We start from the raw sequence: 22,560 nt of genomic DNA, 5'->3' as shown, positions 1-22,560 counted from the left end.
CAGATAGATGTAGATCCTAAAGAGAGAGCCACCCCATCATACCTCAAAAGGACCCCAGCTGAAACTAAGAAAAATTGGCTAAAAAAGCAAGGGTGCTCTTTTCCTGATGAACCGGATACCAGCACAAGGGGGAAGAAGACCAACACAGAGAAAAATCTACTCCTACCAAATCAGATTTCCAGAGACCCAGAGGACCCCAACACCTCAGCACTGAAGCAGACCAAAAATGAACTCAACATGGCTCAGGGAAATTTTTCAGAAGGGGGGGGGATATTGTCAGAGCCACATGTTGGGTCATGGTATGCAGAGACATTTATCTTACCCACAACTGTGGGCTAACTCCACAATGCACGACCCACATACCTCAAAAAGGAGGGGCCAATGGGAAGGGGGTAGGTCACAGATGAGCCTAATAACTAAACTGACCATATTTGCTGAATACAAAACTAATTAATAAAAAAAAAATTTAAAAAAGAAACTCAGAGAATCCAGACAATACAGTCCCACCAGAAAGTATAAATCCATCAGAAATGATACTAATGAGACTGTTTTAGATGAAATGCCTGACAAAGATTTCAAGAATATGATGGTATCTATGCTCAAAGAAATCAGAGAAGAAATGAAGGGAATCGAAGAAGAAAACAAAGGAATTAAAGAAGAAAACAAACTTCTGAAAGTGAACACAGGAAACCAGCTTAATGAAATAAAGAGCTCATTACAAGACATGGATAAGTAAATAGAAATACTTAATAAAAAACTGGCTGAAATCCTAGCTCTAAAGAATACAGTCAGTGGGATTAAAAAAAAAAAAAAAAAAAAAAAAAACACCTCTGTGGAAAATCTCAGCAGAAGAATGTGTGAAGTAGAGAACAGAAGAACAGAATATCTAAACTAGATAGGTGGCAGACATAATATAGTCCAACAAAGAGAAAGACAGGCTAATAGCAAGATATGTATAGGAATTTCAAGATATCCAGGACACAATGAAAAGATTAAACATAAGAATTCAGCATATAACAGAAGGAGAATCCAGAGACTTAGTAGGTGTTTTCAACAAGTCCATTGAATAAAATGTTCCCCAAACTGGGAAAGCAATGCCAATGCAGATACAAGAAGCTTTTAGAACAACAACAGACAAAATCTGGAAAGAACCTCTCCTCACCATGTTATAATTAACCTACTAAACAAACAAACCAAAGAAAATATATTGAAAGAAGTTAGAGAGAAAAAGCAAATCACCTATAAAGACAAGCCGATCAGAATAGCTGGTTGACCAATAAGGACATTTCACAACATAAACAGGCTAAAAGAATTTATGACAACTAAATCAGTTCTTCAGAAAATACTTGAAGGAATTCTTCATGCTGAAGAGAAAGCAAATTGCACACAGAAGGATATAGGAAAAAGTAAACCACACTCAAATAATAGTTAAAACAAATGAGTAAAGGGAAACAGGAAACACTACAAAATAAGAATAATGGTGAGAATAAACTTATACCTTTTAATAATAACTCTTAGTATCAATGGCATCATTGCACTGCCCAAAAGACACAGGCTTGCAGACTGGAGTAAAAGAGAGGATCCTGCCATTTGTTGCCTCCAAGAAACTCATCTCTCAATAAAAGATAGACACTGCTTAGGGTGAAAGGATGGACAATGGTACTTCAAGTTAATGGGCCTAGGAAACAAGCAGGGATTGCTATCCTAATATCTGACAGGGTAGACTTCAAACCAACATTAGTGAGCTAAGATAAAGAAGGTCACTTTATACTGAGTAAAGAAACACTCCAACAGGAGGACATTACAATTCTAAACATATATGCACCTTACATGGGGGCTTCCAGTTTCATCAAAGAAACATTATTAGACTTAAAGTCACAGATAACATCAAACACAATTGCAGTGGGAGACTTCAATACCGCACTCTCATCAACTGACATGTCATCCTGACAAAAAAAATAGAGAGATATCTGAATTAAATGATGTCATGGAACAAATGGACCTAACAGATATTTACAGAACATTCCATCCAAATGCTGCAGAATATACATTTTTTCTCAGCAGCATATGGAACATTCTCTAAAATAGACTATATATTAGGAAAGAAAGCAATTATCCACAAATACAGGAAAATTGACATAACCCGTTGTACTCTATCTGACCACAATGGGATTCAACTGCAAATCAGCAACAAGACAAGTAAGAGCATACAGAAATTCATGGAGACTAAACAGTACACTATTGAATGATCAATGGGTCACTGAATAAATAAAAAAAAGAAATCAATAAATTTATGGAATCAAATAATGACGATACTACAACATACCAAAACCTTTGTGACACAATGAAGGCAGTCCTAAGAGGGAAATTTATAGCTCAAACTGTCTATTAAAAATTTAGACAGCTGGGGCTGGAGAGATGGCTTAGCGGTTAAGCGCTTGCCTGTGAAGCCTAAGGACCCCGGTTCGAGGCTCGATTCCCCAGGACCCACGTTAGCCAGATGCACAAGGGGGGGAACGCATCTGGAATTTGTCTGCAGTGGCTGGAAACCCTGGCACGCCCATTCTCTCTCTCTGCCTCGTTCTCTGTCTGTCGCTCTCAAATAAATAAATAAAAATAAACCAAAAAAAATAAATAAATAGACAGTTAATAAATAAACAATTTAATGTTTCACTTTAAGGCCTTGAAAAAAGAAGAACAAGGCAAACCCAAGATCATTAGACAAGAAGAAATAATAAATATTAGGATAGAAATTAATAAAATAGAAAGCAAAATGAAATCAAAAGAATCAATGAAACAAAGAGTTAGTTTTTTGAAAGGATAAGCAAGATTGATAAACCCTTAGAAAATTTGACCAGAAGAGCAAAGAGACAAAAATCAATAATATTAGAGATGAAAAAGTCACCAATACAACAAATACCAGAGAAACTCAGACAATTATAAAGACATGTATTATTAATATATATGCCTCTAAGGTTGCCAATCTGAAAGAAATGGATGATTTCCTTGATTCATATATCCTACAAAAATTAAATCCAGATGAGATAAACTATTTAAATAGACCTATAACAAGCACAGAAACCCAAACAGGAAGAAAAATTTTCCCAACTAGGGCTGGAGAGATGGCTTAGCAGTTAAGTGCTTGTCTGTGAAGCCAAAGGACCCGGGTTTGAGGCTTGATTCTCCAGAACCCACGTTAGCCAGATGCACAAGGGGGTGCACGTGTCTGGAGTTCGTGTTAGTGGCTGAAGGCCTGGGTTTGCCCATTCTTTCTCTCTCTCTGCTCTTTCTCTCTCTGTCTGTCACTGTCAAAATAAATAAATGAAAATAAACAATTAAAAATATTCTCCCAACTAAAAAAACTCTCCAGGCCCAGAAGCATTCATTGGTGAATTTTACCAGTCCTTCATGGAAGAACTAACACCACTGCTTCTCAAACTTTTCCATAAAATAGAAAAGAAAGGAATTATATCAAACTCCTTAAATGAAGCTAACATCAGTTCCATAGCAAAACCAGACAAAGACAGACCAAAAATAAATAAATAAATAAAATTGCAGACCAATATGCCTCACGAATATAGATGTAAAAATTCTGAACAAAATATTGGCAAACAGGATACAAGAAACTATCAAAAAGATTATTCACCCAGACCAAGTTGGGTTTATTCCAGGGATGCAGGGATGGCTCAACATATACAAATCAACAAATGTAATACATCATATAAATGGTCTGAAGGACAAAAATCACATGATCATCTCAATAGATGCAAAAAAGCCGTTTGACAAAATCCAATATCCTTTCATGGTAAAAGTATTACAGAAACTGGGAATAGAAGGAACATATGTCAACATAATAAAATCTATTTATGACAAACCTACAGCCAACATAATACTAAATGGAGAAAACTTGAAGTTTTTCCACTAAGTTTAGGAACAAAACAAGGGTGTTCTCTGTCCCCACTTTTATTTAATATAGTACTGGAAGTCTTAGCTATAGCAATAAGGGACGAGACACTCATAAAAAGGATACAAATTGGAAAGAAAAAGATCAAATTATTACTATTTTCATATGATATGATTCTAAACATAAAAAACCCTAAAAACTATACCAGCAAACTGTTAGAGCTCTTAAACAGTTTTAACAACATAGCTGAATACAAAATAAATACACATAAATCAGTAGCTTTCCTATATACTGACAACAAACATGCAGAGGATACAATCAGGGAATCTCTCCCATACACAATTGCCTCAAAAAAGTTAATAAAATGGGCTGGAGAGATGGCTTAGAAGTTAAGCGCTTGCCTGTGAAGCCTAAGGACACCAGTTCGAGGCTCGGTTCCCCAGGTCCCACGTTAGCCAGATGCACAAGGGGGTGCACGCGTCTGGAGTTCGTTTGCAGAGGCTGGAAGCCCTGGCGCACCCATTCTCTCTCTCTCCCTCTATCTGTCTTTCTCTCTGTGTCTGTCACTCTCAAATAAAATAAATAAAAAATTAAAAAAAAATTAATAAAGTAACTTAGCATAAACTTAACCAAGGAAATGAAGGATCTCTACAATAAGAACTTTAAAACACTCAAGTGAGAAATTGCAAAATACACAAGGAAATGGAATAACATCCATATTCTTGGATTGGAAGAGTCAATATTGTGAAAATGTCAATCTTACCAAAAGCAATCTACACATTTAATGCAATCCCCATTAAAATTCCAATGGCATTCTTCACAGGACTAGAAAAATAATACAGAATTTCATTTGGAAGCACAACAAACCTCTAATAGCCAAAATTATTTTGAGGGAAAAAAATAAGGCTGTTGGTATCACCATATCTGATTTTAAGCTATATTACAAAGGCATAATATCAAAAACAGCATGGTATTGGCACAAAGACGGATCAATGGAATAGAATAGAGGACCCAGATGTCAATCCAGGCAGATACAGCCATCTAATTTTTTACAAAAATGCCAAAAATATTCCCTGGAAGAAAGACAGCCTGTTCAACAAGTGATGCTGAGAAAACTGGATATCTATATGTAGGAAGATGAAAATAGATCCTTTACTTTCTCCATGCACAAGAATCAAATCCAAGTGAATCAAGGACCTTAATATCAGACTTGAAACTCTGAAATAGCTAGAGGAAAAGGTATGGGAAACCCTTCAACATATTGGCATATGTAATGGCTCTCTGAATATAACCCCAATTGTGCAGAAAATAAAACCACTAATCAACTCCTGGGATCTCATGAAATTACAAATCTTTTGTATAGCAAAGTACACTGTGAATAGAGCAAATAGAAAACCCACAGAATCGGAGAAAAATCTTTGCCAGCTACACATCTGACAGAGGATTTATATCCAGAATATACAAAGAACTAAAAAAAAAAAAAACCGGAACAATAAGAAATCAAACAACCTATCAAAAACTGGGCTATGGATCTAAATAGAAAGTTCTCATCAGAGGAAATACAGATGGCATATAAGCATCTAAAAAAGTGTTCTGCATCCTTAGGCATCAGGGAATTGCAAATTCAAACTACCTTGAGATTCCATCTCTCTCCCATCAGAATAGCTACCATCAAGAAAACAAATGACAATAAATGTTGTAGAGGATTTGTTGAAAGGAAAACCTTTCTACACTGTTGGTGGGAATGTAATCTGGTACAGCCATTGTAGAAATCAGTGTGGAGGTTCTTGAGACAACTAAAAATATAGTTTCCATATGATCTAGCTATAGTACTCATAGGCATATAACCTAATGACTTTTCTCACTACCTTAGAGAGCCTTGTTTATTGCTACTTTATTCACAATAGCTAGGAAATGGAACCAGCCTAGATGTCCATCCACAGATGAATTGATAATAAAGATGTGTTACATCTATTCAATGGAGTTCTAAGCAACAGTAAAAAAAAAAAAAAAAAAAAAGAAATTTGCAGGAAAATGGATGGATCTGTAAAGGATTATTCTAAGTGAGGTAACCCAGGCCCAGAAAGCCAAACATCACATGTTTTTTTCTCATATGTGGATCCTAGCTACAAATGTATAGACTTGTGTGATCTGGAACCAAAAAGCAGTAACAGAGGCCCTTAAGCTAGAAAAAGTCTATAAGGGAGGGAGGAGAGGGAAAGACTTTAAGGGATGGTATTGTATATAGGTAAATAGAATAATAGATTACAAGGAGGGGAAAGGTATAAGTGAGGTCAGGGGAAGAGATTATATAAATGAAAGGTGGGAGAAGGGTCAATTAAAATTCAAGATATTCTGAATAATACATATCAAAATCTACTTTCTAGAATAATGGCACATCCAGAAGGCATAGATTGTTACTAGAAATTTTTCAGTGCCAGGGATGGGATACCTTCCAGTGAGTTTTGGCCAGGGAGGTCCCTGTTGTCTCCAAAACATTATAGACTACTGCCAAGGCCCTTGATTTCCCATGAGAAAGGCCCTATTGCTCAAGATTTCACATGCCTATGTAGCAGAGTCACTGAGAAATCAAGGTGGTGCTGAGCAGAAAACCTTGCTCCTGAATCCAAGCCTATTGAAAGCCGGAAAAAAGCTGCACTGTATGCAGCCTTATGGAAGACAATTCATCAGTGGTGAAAGCAGTGGACACTGGAAGTCTCAAGTTTTGCCAGACAGGCCAAATGACTGAACGAGTGCAATAGTGATATGTCTACTCTGTGGGAAACCAACTGCTCTCTAATTGGACTGAAGGTCCACTCTATGGGAGGAAATATGTGCCTGGTACTGAAAACCTAATCAAAAGCTTATGGCAGGGGAGGTCATGAGCCTTAGGAGTATAAAGCCTGCTCTTGTCTGGATAAATGCATATATTATTTCCACCAAAATGCCTTGGAAGCATTACACTTAGTGTTCATATTCATATATTAATGCTACTCTCACTTCTAGTTAGAGAAGCTGCTCTTTTCAGATGGTGATGACCACTGGAATGACAGAACAGGCAATATAGTGCTGAGAAGAAGGTACAGAGGAGTATCCAGCACTGAAACATCTCACACCTTCCAAGGATAAGGGTCCATTGGAGAAGAGGTTGCAGAAAGAATGTAAGAGCCAAATGGAGGGTACCACTCCTTACATACAACTGTCTGGACAGAATTTGTCCTCGATATCCATGACCTCACAGTGCCTAGCAATACCTACACAAGACATTTTCTTCCCCTCATAATAGGAGAAGAAAAAATGATGACATCAAATTAAAAGAGAAACTAATGGAGAAAGGGAGGGATATGACAGAGAGCAGAGTTATGAAGGGGAAACTGGAAGAGAGGAGGAAAATACCGTGGTTTGCTTTCTGTAAGTATAGAAGTTGAAGATATATGTAGATAGATAGATAGATATAGATATAGATATAGATATAGATATAGATATAGATATAGATATAGATATAGATATAGACATAGAGATATAGAGATATTTTTAAGGTGTTTAGAGAAAATGCCAAATAAAATTTTGGTTCAAATTTTCTTCACCCCAAGCCTATGTAACAACGAGGATGTAAGTAAGGAGTGTCAGAGATCCATAAACAAAATCTACAAAATAACTTGGTAATTAAAAAAAGTGAATAGGCTAGGGAATGATGGCTCAATGTGGAATGTTCTTGCCACCTGTGCATTAGTGCCTTAATTTGAATCCCTATAACCTATGTAAAAATCCAAACAATGTAGTGATCATTTGTTACCCCTGCCCACCTATGGCAAAATGGGATGTCGAGACAGGAGAATCTTCTGGAAACTTACTGAGCTACCCTGGGGATTATAGTGGTGAACAATTAAAGATCCAATCTCAAACAAGATGGAAGGGGAGGACCTCCACCAGCAAAAATATGCTCTGGTGTCGACACATGTGTTGTGATACATGGACTCTCCCACAAACACATGTACACAGAAATTAGGAGAATGGAGTATATGCACAGCTACACATAAGGATGATACTTTCTTTGGAGCCATGGAATTTATGCTTTTCAGTTCTGGACATTTAACTTTTAGTCAAATAATCAAATGACATTGTCATTGGATGTATGCAAGATTGTCTACTATATCCATAAAATAACACTATCTTGACTTGTTCTATTAGGATTGGAAGTCTGAATTTTCATAAACATTATATAATTCATCACTTGTTTTTATTTAATGCTATGCAGCACTATTATACTAAGTGTTGTGAAGCAAGCAAAAAAGGAAATGAAGTTCAAGGTATGTTGATTTTTTGTTGTTGTTGTTGTTGTTGTTTTTTAGGTTTTTCAAGGTATGATCTCACTCTAGCCCAGGCTGACCTGGAATTCATTATGTAGTCTCAAGATGGCTTTGAACACACGGAGATCCTCCTACCTCTGCCTCCCAAGTGCTGGGATTAAAGGTGTGTGCCACCATGCTCAGCAAGATATATCAATTTTTTAAAGCACAATCTTAAGTATTGTTTGGGGCTGATAAAATTGACAGTGAGGGCTGGAGAGATGGCTTAGCGGTTAAGCGCTTGCCTGTGAAGCCTAAGGACCCCGGTTCGAGGCTCGGTTCCCCAGGTCCCACGTTAGCCAGATGCACAAGGGGGTGCACGCGTCTGGAGTTCGTTTGCAGAGGCTGGAAGCCCTGGCACGCCCATTCTCTCTCTCCCTCTATCTGTCTTTCTCTCTGTGTCTGTCGCTCTCAAATAAAAAAAAAAAAATTGACAGTGAATGCTTTTTGTCATTATTTTGTTAAGGGGTATCTTAAGTAAATACTCTAGGTATATTTCAGTCACTAGAAAACCTTTGTGAGCTTATAAGGACACAAATAAGGAGCATTTAAACTAATTGCATAAGTTGAATATATTTGTTTAAAATTTTCTGGGTATTGCTCATAAGTTAGCTCTCATTTCCATATAGGCATAATTTGTTTAGTAGGATTAGTGCTTGCTGATGAATTCATACATTTTTCTCTCAATATTTTCTCTCCTTACTCACATAAAAGTCATTAATTTGAATTCAACAAAGTATGGTGATGCATGCTGACAGCCCCAGTACTTGGGATACTGCGGGAGGAGGATCAAAAGCTTGAGGCCAATGTGGGCTTCATACTAAGTTCCAGGTCATCTTGGGCTATAGTAAGACACATTATTAAAAAAAGGAAAAACTTAAAATATATAAGTTTAAAAGGGCAAGAAAACACCATAAATTTCATTTTTTTGTCATCATGCAGGCAGTGTTCCTGTAGCATAGATTTGGAATATCCTCCAAAGTCATGTATGTTAAAGGATTGGTCCTCAGCTTTGTCCTAGTGGAAGACTGTGAAACCCTTAGGAGTTTGGGCCAAGAAGAATGATATATACCCTTGAGGGTGTACAGTGTGTAGGATACTGTGGAACTTCAGTGTTGTTTATCACAGAACAAATCTCCATTGTGTATAGGTGTACATTTGATTACTCACTCAAACACTGGTGGGCACTGTAACTAATTCTATAATTTGGGTATTGTAAATATAATAAACATGGGATCTCAAGTATCCTGATAGGAAACAAACTGTGATTCTTTTGTATATATGCCCAAGAGTAGTATGACTAGATAATATGGAAGTTCTATAATTATTTTTTTTAAATTTCTTATGTTATTTTTTGTATTTTTTTAAATTAAGAACATTTTGTGCCGATACATCATGTATTGGTACCATCTTTTCCCTCCTCCCTACCCCCATTCCACTAGGGACTCTCCTTAGAGGGGTTGTGGGTATTCCCCATAGGGTTGTGGGTTATAGGTTCTGGAAGCAGCAGTCAGTTATTTGGAGGAGGTACTGCCTCTGGGCATGATGTCCCAACCTGTGGCTCTTACAATTTTTCCTCCCACTCCTCTGCAAAATTCCCTGAGCCTTGGTGGGTGTGTATTAGTCTTGCTTCAGTGATAAGCTCTTTGGTATGTGTTGAGTATCCTCGCATCTGTGGAATCCCCCCTATCTATTTCCTTAGTGAGGAGATTATTTTAATTTTGTTTTTATTTATATACCCAACAATATGTACTGATACAAACACATTTATCAAGTTTTTCGTGATTTCCTGAGTGAAAAATCACATTCAGGAAGTCAGGGCTTATGCACTGATTGTCAAATATTTCGCTATGTTTTCTTACAGTGGTTTCAAAATTTATACTCTTGAATGAAGGACACTGAACCCTTTTGGATTGACATTTTTGTATAAGATGAGAGATAAAGATCTAGATTCATTCTTTTGTGTGTGACTATCTTGTCAAAGAAACTGTTTTTTTTTTATATATCCAACAATCATATGGCATTGATGCTCAGAACCAGAATGTACGTGTACTACAGAGACCTTTATCCTATTCTATTAGCCTGCATCTTCTTTTAGCACGAGTACTAAGCAGGTTTTAGTTTTAATGCTGTGTTGTCTAATTTGAAATTGGGTATTGTGATACCTTCAGCATTGATCTTTTTGCTCAGCATTTGGCTTTTAGGAGATATTTGCACTTCTATCTGGATCTTAGTGCTCTTTTTCTACTATTTCTGTGAAGAATATAATTCATAAATACTCTGACAAGTTTAAGTAATATTACCAGAGAGAAAGAAGCAGATGGAGAAAGTGATTATGGGCATGCCAAGACGTCTTGCCATTGTAACTGAACTCCAAAAACCTATGCCACTTTGTGCGTCTTGCTTTATATGCATACTGGGGAATCAAACCAGGGCAATCAGGGTTTAGAAGTACGCACCTTGAACCCATCTCTCTAAACCCAAGAAATATATCACTTTTATTCTTATTATTCTGAGATGGTTACCATTACCCAATTTACACCTATATAGGTTCATATATGTGTCAAATAATGTGTTTCATTTGTTACCTAACAATATCATATACATCTACACACACACACACACACACACACACACACACACACACACACACACACACACATATATATATATATATATATCCATGTCTCGCTATATATTTTTTATATTTAGAGAATATGAGAACTTTCCTATATCATTAAATATCCTCCTGAAGTTTGAGGATTTAGGGTTTCCAAAGTTTTCCTAATTCAGTTTTCATAGCCCTTAATAATCAAAATTAATATTGGGATCACTTTAATTAGTAGAACTAAAATTTATGAGTTTCATTTCATTGCATTGTATTGATAATAACACAAATTTCAAGTATACACCATATATTTTCAGCTTACTTATGATTGTATCATCATAATGAATATTATTATACATAAATTTGTATTTATGTAATTTACACATGGGATTGACTCATATTAAGGATGCATTTCTGCTTTGTCAAAGATTATGAATACATGTCATGTTCTTAAATTATAACTATCTGTAACTCCTGGCTTTTTGGTGGGAGTTTCCAAAATCTGATAGAAACAATATTTTCCATGTGTCTCATCTACTATTGCATCAACTTAAGTAAACTATGTCCTTACATAGGTTATGAGATACAAACTCTGGATGCTAGATTTGCAATGCAAGCCCTTTACCCCAGAGACATCTCCTCAGCCCCCACATCATTAATTTTGAGTACTATAAATTTACCATGATATAGTAAATAGCCTACCTGGTCTCTATAAAATAAAATTAAAATTATCTTTCAATTGTTACATAATACTTTGTCACATTGTTTGACTACATTATTCCAACGTTTTTGTTTCATTGTTAATGATGATCTTAAATTCTGTTTAAAAAATTGTATTCATGAATAAACTCCTTGTGGCATTGTTGCTATGGAAGAAATGTTTATTGAAGTCCCTGAAATTATAGAGCTGGCTACTTACTGTCTTTTGATGACTGCATCTTCTGTTGAGTGTAAGCTCCTAGGAAAAGCTTTTAGTCTAATTTTAATCTTCAGTTTTCAAGGCAATGCTCATTCAATTTATGCGGCTGCACATTCAGAAAGTCAATTTATCAAGAATCTCTGATCTTGGGCAATAATTATGCCATGCTCCCTAGAGTTACAAGTCTTTCATTTGGCTGCTTGTTTAAACTAGAAAGTCTGTGTTTTCCTTTCTTGGATCTTCTTGTTTTATTTTATAAGTGCAAAACTGCAGGAGATTAAAGAGTTAGTATGCATAGTAAAATTGATGATAAGTATCAAATTGGAAGGGAAGATGCACAAGTTTTGTCTGAAAAAACTTGAATATAACTACATTGAATTGGATGATAGTTTCATTGTGACTCTCAGACACAACTCAAATGCCTACTTTGTAGTGGAGTAACTCATGAGTTAGAACATCATTTCAAATATATTGTTATAAATGTTTCTATTTAATCTATTCAACTTCTAATTACTTATGATTACCCAGACAAAGTTGTCTCTGAGTTCAGACATGGTACATTTCTTGCCTTTAAGTTGAACATTTGTATTCAACTTCATATGCTTTCTATATAAATTAAAAATTCTTCAATATTAATATAATTAATAAATTAAATTAATAGTTTAATTAATAAATTAAATTTACACATATATATATTAGATTATTTGGATCTCTCTAAGTTTCTCCCATCTCTGGAAAGAAGGATAGTTGATATTTAAATTTTACTCCCCTTTGCTTTTACTTATGACAATCTCCAATGGGCCTCTATGAGTATCTTGGTTCTTTTTCTGTTGCTATAACAAAATAGCCAAACCTGAATATTTTACACAGAAATAAGTTTATTTTATCATACTTCTGGAGTTCCAAGAGTATAGTTTGGTAACTAATTGGTTTCTGATGAGTTTTATGGTGGGTAGGTCTATATGTAAGAGAAAAAAAATGAAGGAGAGGAAAGCCAAATTTACTTTACAAATACCTACTCATGTAGTGTAGCAACTAATCCATTTTAGGAAAAAGACATGAACTCCTCTTCAAATGTTAGTTGTCCATTTTAAAGGCTCTGCCAGCAAACAAATTTCAATGTATATTTTAGAGATTTTATGTCTTACTTAAACTTACCAAGTAAATTTTTGAAGCACAGCAGCTAATCTTGTAACCCTAGCACTTGGATATCTAAGGCAGGAGGATTGCCACAAGTTCAAGGCTAACATTGAATATCTAACAACAAACAAATGCAGCAAAACAAGAAAAAAAAAAGAATACATATATTTATTGTTGCTTCTGTGGACTCTGACAACTCTGGGTGCTGGAACTTGCAGTTAGGTATTAATATGCTAGCGCAATTAAGATACTGCAGACATCACTATAGGCTGGAGATAGTCTCCTCCTTTGATGCTATCTGCCATTTTATAATGCTGTCATATCATATATATATATATTACATATTATCAAAATGTTATTCTTCTGATTATGTGCAAGATGGTCTCTTCCTTCAGTATGAGGCAATGATCTGCACACAGTCTATACACTGTTAAGTGTTATATGAATTTCTGTATTCTCATTTGAACTATTTTTTAATTGTTCTTTTTCCTTCAAATATTTCATAACTTGAATAAAAAATACAGTTGCTATTTTTCACAAAGCTGGTCTTCACCAGGAGACAAATTTGAGAAATAGACATCAATTCTACATGATGGTTGGCCCATTCCACTTTGATGATGAGGGCTTTCTAACAGAGTCAGGTTCATCATTCTTAGATGCCTACTTCTTTCATGGAGAAGAATCTTTCCCTCAAGGCTTCTCTGTACCAATTCATCTACTCTCTCCAACAATCCTCAATGACAATTTATATATTAGCTGTGTAACACCAGAGGATCTGCTGGGATGATCTTATAGAAACATCATGAAATCCTGCCAAACATTGTGAACCAGGGGATGTGCCGAAAACCTGGAGATTAGGTCAGGCCAAGGCAACTTGCCAGTTGCAGGCACAGCCATGGCCAGTGCCATCAAGGACTGGTTTAACCAAGCCAAGGGCATGATTCAAGTTCACAGCCAGAGCCAGAGGCCAAGTTTCTATCTGATTATAAACGTGCGTTCTTTTAATTTTCTTTCTTTTTTTTCTTTTTGGTCCAATTCAGATTTCTGTGGCTGAATCAAAGAAACTGAAAATCACAGACTTTTAAAGTGATAAGAATTCCTTCAAAAATAGCATAATTTTCAAATGTTTTAAATTCACATAATCCCCCAGGTTTGTGGTATGAGTTAAATTACATGTGACATGTGAGGTGGTTGGAAATTGCTTGTTATGTTTCTTCCTCTTTTAGCTTCACTGAAGAAGATTAGTTCATTGTTCTCTGAGATTGCTTGCCAGACATGATAATTACATAAATGACTGAAATCCTACATTGTGTTCATGTTTTTCCTGTTTTTTTTTCCTCAAATATTTCTCTTTTTTCTCACTGTCTTTGTTGCCTCTTGACTATTCTTTAGTTTTGCAATGTTCTTCTAACACAGAAAATCCAGCCTGATTACCAGTTCCCATATGTGGGATTTGGTCTCCCTCAGATAAGATACCTTATTTGTATTGAAACAACCTGATTATCTAGTTCTCAAGTTAGTTACTGGCTCATATCAACCTATTATCAAATAAAACCCATATTATGGGGAGATTAGGGACTTTTAATCCAAGATGCTATCAAACCATTTCTTTATGCTCTTTCTTGAAAGAATAGCATAATCTGCATAATCCTAAGAATCAGTCTCTCCATTGTAAGGTTAGTCTGGAAAATGTGTGTATGTGTGTGTGTGTATGTGTATGTGTGTGTGAGTGTGTGTATGTGTGTGTGTGTGTGTGTGTACATGTGTACATCAGTGGAAGTATCCTGATATGACCACACAGTAGAGAAAATATAAGACAATATTTTCCATAAAGCCTGTCTTTTTCTGAAATGGATTACAATATTTAGTTTTGCTTTGCATTCCATCAATCCCAAACTCAAGATGAGGTCTTTATCAAATGTATCATGATGGACCCAAATCTACTTCTTACCTTTTTCCCTAATCATAGATATTCTGCCTTGGATTATGTAAGGTGTATGAGCTCATATACTTTATGATGTTGCCAATTTAGATTATTAATATAAAAATGTGCATGATCACTTTATTTTTATTTATAGTAATGATCTAGATGGTAGCTACTATGCTAGATTGTAGAGATATAGTATGGTAATAGAAACATATGACATAGTCCTTGCCTGTAAGGAGATAAGGATCATTTAAGAGTAAAGAATTCCAAAAATGGTTAAGTCCTATTTCCTATATATTTATTAATGCTATGGGGTCATGGAAGAGGGAAGAACTAGCTAAGCCTATTAGGTGGAGTTAGAATAGAAGAAGTGGTTGCTTTTCTCTGAAACTTAAATGAAAACAAGCATTAAAAAGACTCTCTGTCTGTTGCTCTCAAATAAATGAATAAAAATAAACAAAAACCTATTTTAAAAAGTCTTTACAGGTTTAAATATTGTGTGTGTGTATGTGTGAAGAGTAGTCATTTTGTTTTGAGGCAGGAACTCACTATAGCTTAGGCTGAACTGGAACTCACTGTGTACTCTCAGGGTGGCCTCAAACTCACAATCATCTTCCTACTTCTGCCTCTAGTGATTAAAAGTATGCACCTACATACCTGGCCTAGTCTTCATATATATATAATTGGTTGCGCATGTTTTACATATCAATATATGCATATATAATTACATATGTATTATGTATTTTGGAAATATACCTACTTGCTTTTTTTTTTAATTATTTATTTATTTATTTGAGAGCGACAGACACAGAGAGAAAGACAGGTAGAGGGAGAGAGAGAGAAGGGGCGCGCCAGGGCTTCCAGCCTCTGCAAACGAACTCCAGACGTGTGCGCCCCCTTGTGCATCTGGCTAACGTGGGACCTGGGGAACCGAGCCTCGAACCGGGGTCCTTAGGCTTCACAGGCAAGCGCTTAACCGCCAAGCCATCTCTCCAGCCCCCTACTTGCTTTTTGAACAAAAATATTTTCAGCAGTTTTAAATTATTCATTTTTATTTATTTAATATGTAATTCTTACCCTATTCATTTAAAATGGTTCAGAATGGCCTTTATTTGAAATAACACATAGCTATATTTCTGAGGAGTTGTTTTACAGATTTGTTCTTTGTAACACAAGTTAAATTGAAACCAATGTGTTTAACCTGTACTTTTACCGTGACTTCACCATATACACTTACCTCCTCCCAATTCATTTGAGTTCAAAAAGGCAAAATTTATCTAGATATATTAGTTACAAATTCAGCCAAGCTAATGGATCTTAGTCAATTCTCAGCTGTGAAGAAAACCAATTTTAACCTGGGAAATCGATTGGAAATGTGGAAAACTCAAACAGCAGGAAACCAGTGACCAAAGCTACTTAAATTGGGTTAGAAATGGAATTTCAGACTACAAAATGCTTTAAGATTTGGAGGAACTAAGCAATCTAGTGATCCTGGTTTGCGAGAAAGAAGTGTTAAACTTCCTGACTGTGGAAGAATAGCATATCCTAAGGGAACTTATAATTAAAGCACAACAGATTGTATTTTTCTTTTTCAGAGAAATTGTAAGGAGCAAGAAGAATTCAGTGCGGCCTCCCAAAGGATTGTTCAAAGATCTCCAGGTAAAGAAAAATCTGTTCTGGAAGCTGGGGAAAAAAGAAGAAAATGGAATAAAATAAGAGTCTGCTGCTGCATCAGTTAAGTGTGAGGAAAAGATAAAAGGGGAAAATGAAATGAGCTCGGGCTTGCAAAGAACTCAGAATCAAAGGGGCACATATAATAAGAAGCTTTTGTGATTATATCCTAGAGATCAGAAACAAAATGGATTGGTTAATATACTTAAGAAAGTAAAATTTAAAATGACTATTAGCTATGTCCTCTTTCAAGTCTATATTTAAAAATAATAATGCATTTCTTTTCTAAAACCTATTGGGACAAGTTGGAAATAATGGAGACTAGGTAAAAACTAAATAGCTAAGAGCTAGAAATTATAGGAGAAATGAATTGCATTCAAAAGTAAGAAACTTGTAGTTCTGATTCTTATACCCTTTTTTTGCTCTGGTTTTACTACTATGTGTCCAGATCAGTTCTGCTCCTAGGAAGAAGAAAACAATGTAATGGAATATCAGTGAAAATCAGTTATGTGTGTATTTAAAACCATACAACTATGAATAGTTATACCATAGGATAGGGATTACACAAAATTTTGAAATTCATACTCATATAAAAGAGAAAACAATAAAACCACTGGGAATAATATTTGAATATATAATCAGTGACTGGTCTCATAAAGGTTGTTAAGAAATACTTTGGGTAGAAAAAAAAAACCTATTATCTCCCAAATTACCATCACCAGACAGAGCACTGGACACACATTTGTTTTCTCATGCATTTTGAAATAGCTCAAGGCACAAGATAAGACATCAAAATTGTATTTTTTACCATATTGATTCTTGGTTTTAGAATATTTTCAACTAAGCTTGTCATGCAACTTTCCTACACCCTCTCTTTATCAAACTCATATATATTCCTTTGCTATCTTCTCAGAAATCTATACTCAGCTAACTGACCAATTAATTAAGCATATTACTGTGTGCTTATTATGTTATGTATTGTTGCCTTTCCAAAGAGTTAATATTTGAAAAGGGGTCATTTGGAGGCTTCCAACTTCAATTGAATCAAAAAGAGTGCTACTTGCATGATGAGAACAGAGGGAAGACAGAAAGACATATTAGAAACTTTCAAACAGCCTTTAATCATACCCTACAGACTCTCTTATGTCTGTCATACTAAAATCATTTTGGTATCCCATGGTACCATCAACTCTAATCTGCCTGGTAAGTGCTTTCCAGGATTTAGCATACTTAATTCTCACAAAATAAGTCTTTGGATTAAGCTTTACTGAGGAGGAAGTTAAAACCCTGAGATTAAACTGCCTCATGTAATACAGTAAGTTGTATGCTTAAAACTCATGGTTGCTTGTGGCTGGTACAAAATCTGCTATTATACCTAATGTCCTTTGCTTTGAATGAGACTTTTAGAATGTATATGTTACAAGTGTGAGATAAGACAGAGATGTCTGAAATATATATATTTATCATAAAGGTTTACATTTATACATCCAAGAAAAATAATTGGCTATGCAGAACTCCATATCTGTTCCTTTTTTTTCTTTAAATTCAGCATCTCTGCAGAGACTATACTTTTTTTCAGTGATTGTATGTTTTAAGCCTGTCAAGGTCAAGTTTTTCACAGAAAAAAAAATTTCATTTTCTACACACTATCTCTAGGTGTGGGTCAGCATTAAGAACCTCATCTTTCTCTCTAATAACTATGCTTATCCCCCTTAAGCTGCCCTCACTTTTGGTTAGCGAACTTGTTTTATATTACAGATGGTGGGAAACATTAGGGAGACCCAGGATACATCAATACATCAAGAAAAGATAACTGACTGCCTACTCCAAGATGGGCCACCTACATCACATCTCTCCAGGCCCAGGAGTTATAACAGAGGAAGTGGTGACACAAGTACTGCTCTCATGGCTAGCCAACAAAACCAGTTCCAGGGAAATGGTGACAGAAACTGTAGTCACTTAATCCTCACCAAAACAGAGATCCAGAGGCTACAGAGAACTCATCACAGATCTCCAGTGTGCACACCAAAGTTTAGGAATCACTGCCAAGTGTGAGTAGAAAGATTGTAAGAGCCAGAGGGTTTCTGGGATTAGCCTGAGGCATTGATCCTCCAACCAAGACTGACTGAAGCCTTTAGGCCCCCAAAATGAATATGAATAACCCCACCAAGTAGGACCTTCAGTAGAATGGGTGTGAAGGGGAGTTAAAACTTTTAAATAAAAGCCAATAAATAAATTAAAAGAAACACTCACTCTTGCTACATACTAACCTGTTCTTCAATAATTCCATCAACAATATCATTGCTGATATCCAGTTTTTCAACTACTTCTTTGCCACTCAAAGGTTTGCTCAGAACTCAGAATTAGAATATCACTAGTGATCACATCGAACTACTAGAGCTGGTTATGGTTAATTTATAAATTATCTTTTAATAACCAAGAAAATAGAAACCAGAATTTGTTTATATCATTGAAAAAATTGGAACCTTTAATGTCTACATTTCACTGCTATGTTTTCCCTCTTTGCTGATATTTTTGATATGAAGTACAAATTCTTTGTTGTACAATACTTGCCTATTTGTTTTATTTCTGGAAAAAATTTGAAGGGTACTTTAATTTAGTAACTTCTTTAGATATGAAATACCAATAAGGATATAGCAACCTAAAATAAAAAATAATCTTTGGCTTGAAGTATTTTAATGGTTAGAACTGTAGTGCATCGATTTATATGGCTTGGGAGTGTCAAATTGCTCAAGTACCTATATCACTCATTCTGCCACTTGCATCTATTCCACTTTTGTAGTCATTTCATATGCCTCCCTCCCATCTCATAAAGGGTATTACGAGCAATTCTTTCACCCATGGAAAACATCCAATGATTAATTTTCACCTTTCTTGCCAATTCTTTCCACTTATAAGATTGACTAAAAAATATGGCAAAAATATAATTTTGTTGATTTGAAAGAGGAGAAAATAGTGAGACTACCTATCTGTGAATCATCAATCTTTTTTTCTTGATTTATTTATTTGCAGCTAGTTCTAGGGTTGAAGTGATGCCTGTCCTTTTTCATACTCTGACATTTTGGTGCTCTATGAACTTATGTCATTATGCACTGAAACAGTTCCAACCTGTACTCATAAAAATACATTTGCATTTTAACAATATTTCCTAAAATACAGTAAGAAAAAAAGTTGGAAAATAAGTTGTGAGAAGAGGATGCTTTGATATGGGAAAAATTTGCTCTGTATCACTGCTAGAGTAAATGCATAAATCATCTACCAATGTCCTTGGAGAAGTATTGCTGCTACTCATGCCAATTTATATCTTAGGATTTTCAGTGCCTTTCCAAGATTGGTGATGGATAGAGATGGCATATGTGACAGATGTTGAGTAGTAGGTTTTGGCTGATATCACACGTGCAATTTATAAAAGGAATAATATGGTATACCCTTCCCCCAAATCTCCAGGTTCCCCCCCCAGAGTTATGTTTTTCATGAATATTTACATTTTCATGTAGTCCTCTGAGTAATAAATGTGGAAATACATCACAAAAAATATTCTCCTTTCATGTCTGTCTTTGTAAAATATGATACAAGTACCAGAAAACAGGTATGCACATTCACCACTTATTTTAAAATCTGGAAATGTAGGAACTTAACAAAACTAAGAAAAGCAATGCAGTCTTGGAAAAGCAGAAAAATATATCATTACGCTCAGATAGTTTGGTATACTTGAGTGTATAAAACTGTTTACTCACTGATAGGAGACATTTTTCTGTGGTTCAAGTGTTTGTGAGACTTGTGACTTTCCTCATTACATTTATTTGTTTATTTTTTTGTTGTTGTTGTTTTTGTTTTTTAAGATAGGGTCTCCCTCTAGCCCAGGCTTAACTGTAATTCACTGTGGAGTCTCAGAGTGGCCTCGAACTCATGGCAATCCTCCTACCTCTGACCCCTCATTTCTTTTAAATATGTTATTTTAATCATTTGCCCTGAATATGAATGACATCTGAAATTGACCACCTTGCACAAAGCCAGTACTACAAGTGAGCTTTAAGTAATTATATTTCATGGTGTCAGTAGATAGTAAAAGCTGTAAAGGGAATTTATAGGACCTTGCCATTTAGTATTGGTAGTTCGTCATTAAAATCCAATGTGTAATTGTCATGTGTCAGCTAATATAAGTTAAAATAATTGACATATGTTGATAGGAAGTGGCATTATTCTTTGTCAATGCTCAGTACAGAGGTCTCAGTTTCAGTCTTAAGTTTTATCCAAGTATAGACCATTATTTTTTACTTTTTCACTCATAGTGTTATAGAATAAAAGAAAAAGGTGTGAGAGCTATGTACAGTCCCCTGAGATGGATTTTAACTCATATTTCCCCTTGAAAAGTACTCTTTAAATTTAAAAATCGATTTTGAAGTGGAGTCCTGTATTAAAGTCCTCACTGTCTGTGGGGAATATTGGAGGTTTCTGAGTTTGTAATATCTGTGAAATACTTTGTTTTGCTAATAACTTCAATATAATAGACAATTTTAGATCTGTAAAAGAACATTAAAAGGAACAAGAAATGAGGGGCTAGGGGAACATCCTTCAAACTTCAGTAGTTTTATTCTATTATTAATTATAATTGTTTGTTTACCTTGATGTCACATGATGGTTGAATACATGGGCCTATAAATTTATGAATAAGAGAAGAGAGAGAGGGTGAGAAATTAAGCATACCTTTCTTACCTCATTCTCTATGCAGGTTACTTCATATATGTCATCCTTGAAAACAAAGACAGAGGACTGGGGCTGTGAGGACTTGAGGATCTCAAGAAGGGCAAACATAAGAGCTTGAGATTGTGCAAGAGATTAACATCTGCACTGGTGGGCGAATCTAACTTGGATCTCTTTATATCAGGAGTGACACTAGGGTAAGTTCATCAAGGAGACTTTGGGTCTGGTGAGCCATGGGAACTGTCTCCTTCTCAGACTTCTAGGCTATTTACTGTCACTATCTTTCTATTAAATACCAGTGTGATTTGTTAGGCTCTGCAACAAAAAATAGCATGTTTTCTGTTGTTGTTTGCAGATGTGAGTCACCTTTCTCCTCTAACAGTCTAATTCACAGCAGTTACTCTTTCAATGCCTTTTGCTCCATGATACCTTAGCTACTTAGGTGTTAAGTACAACCTGGTTTCTGAATGCCTGTCTACATTTCTAAGAAAAAGAATATTTCAACATAAATGATATGTTTACAAGTTATTTTATTGAAATTGCCTTTTAAAATATTTCACTTATGCTTCCTAAATAGAGGAAAAGCAGAGGGTCCCTGGAAGGTTGTATGTCTGTGTTCAGGGAGTACTCTCCTCTTAAAGAATTTTCAAAGATTGTTAAAAATTATCTACTATTTTAGTATTATATGCTTACTATGCAGCACGGTCGAAATAAAATATGCATACATAGGCCTAACATATACACACAAACAATAACAATAATTAAATCAGCCTAGAAATGTTTGAATCAGGAAGAAATATTTAAAGAAAGAAAAAAGTAGTTGGAGATGTTTAAGTTAAAACAACATGCTAATAGAACGATGGGTAAAGAATTTGGTGAACATAGGTATCAGTAAGCAGTGTCCAAATCAAGCATCCTTATGGTATGTATAGATATAATGCATAATACATGGTAATCTGATAATATATCATAATATATAAACAATTTTGTTAGTTATAACAAAAAGACAGGGAATTGCTTTATTTATTCTTTGGGGCAAAGATCTTGGTCCTAATACATCAAGAAAAAAATTCTGTATTATTCTTTTAGTAAGGCCATGTTTACAATGAGCCTCCATTATTAAATTACTGACATGGCTTATGGGAGCAAAACCCTTTTTGTGAGTATACGGTATAAAATAATGAGCATGGATGGCATATTTCCTTATCTCTCCTTCATTCACTCATTCCTTCCTTCATTCTTTTCTGTCTTTGGGAGTGCTGTGGATCAAACCAAGCTCCCCACAAATACTACGCATGTGCTTCAGAGAAAGATTCC

This window comes from Jaculus jaculus, chromosome X (genome assembly GCF_020740685.1).
Source record: "Jaculus jaculus isolate mJacJac1 chromosome X, mJacJac1.mat.Y.cur, whole genome shotgun sequence".
Lineage (NCBI taxonomy): Eukaryota > Metazoa > Chordata > Mammalia > Rodentia > Dipodidae > Jaculus > Jaculus jaculus.
Note: the sequence above shows the minus strand (reverse complement) of the source record.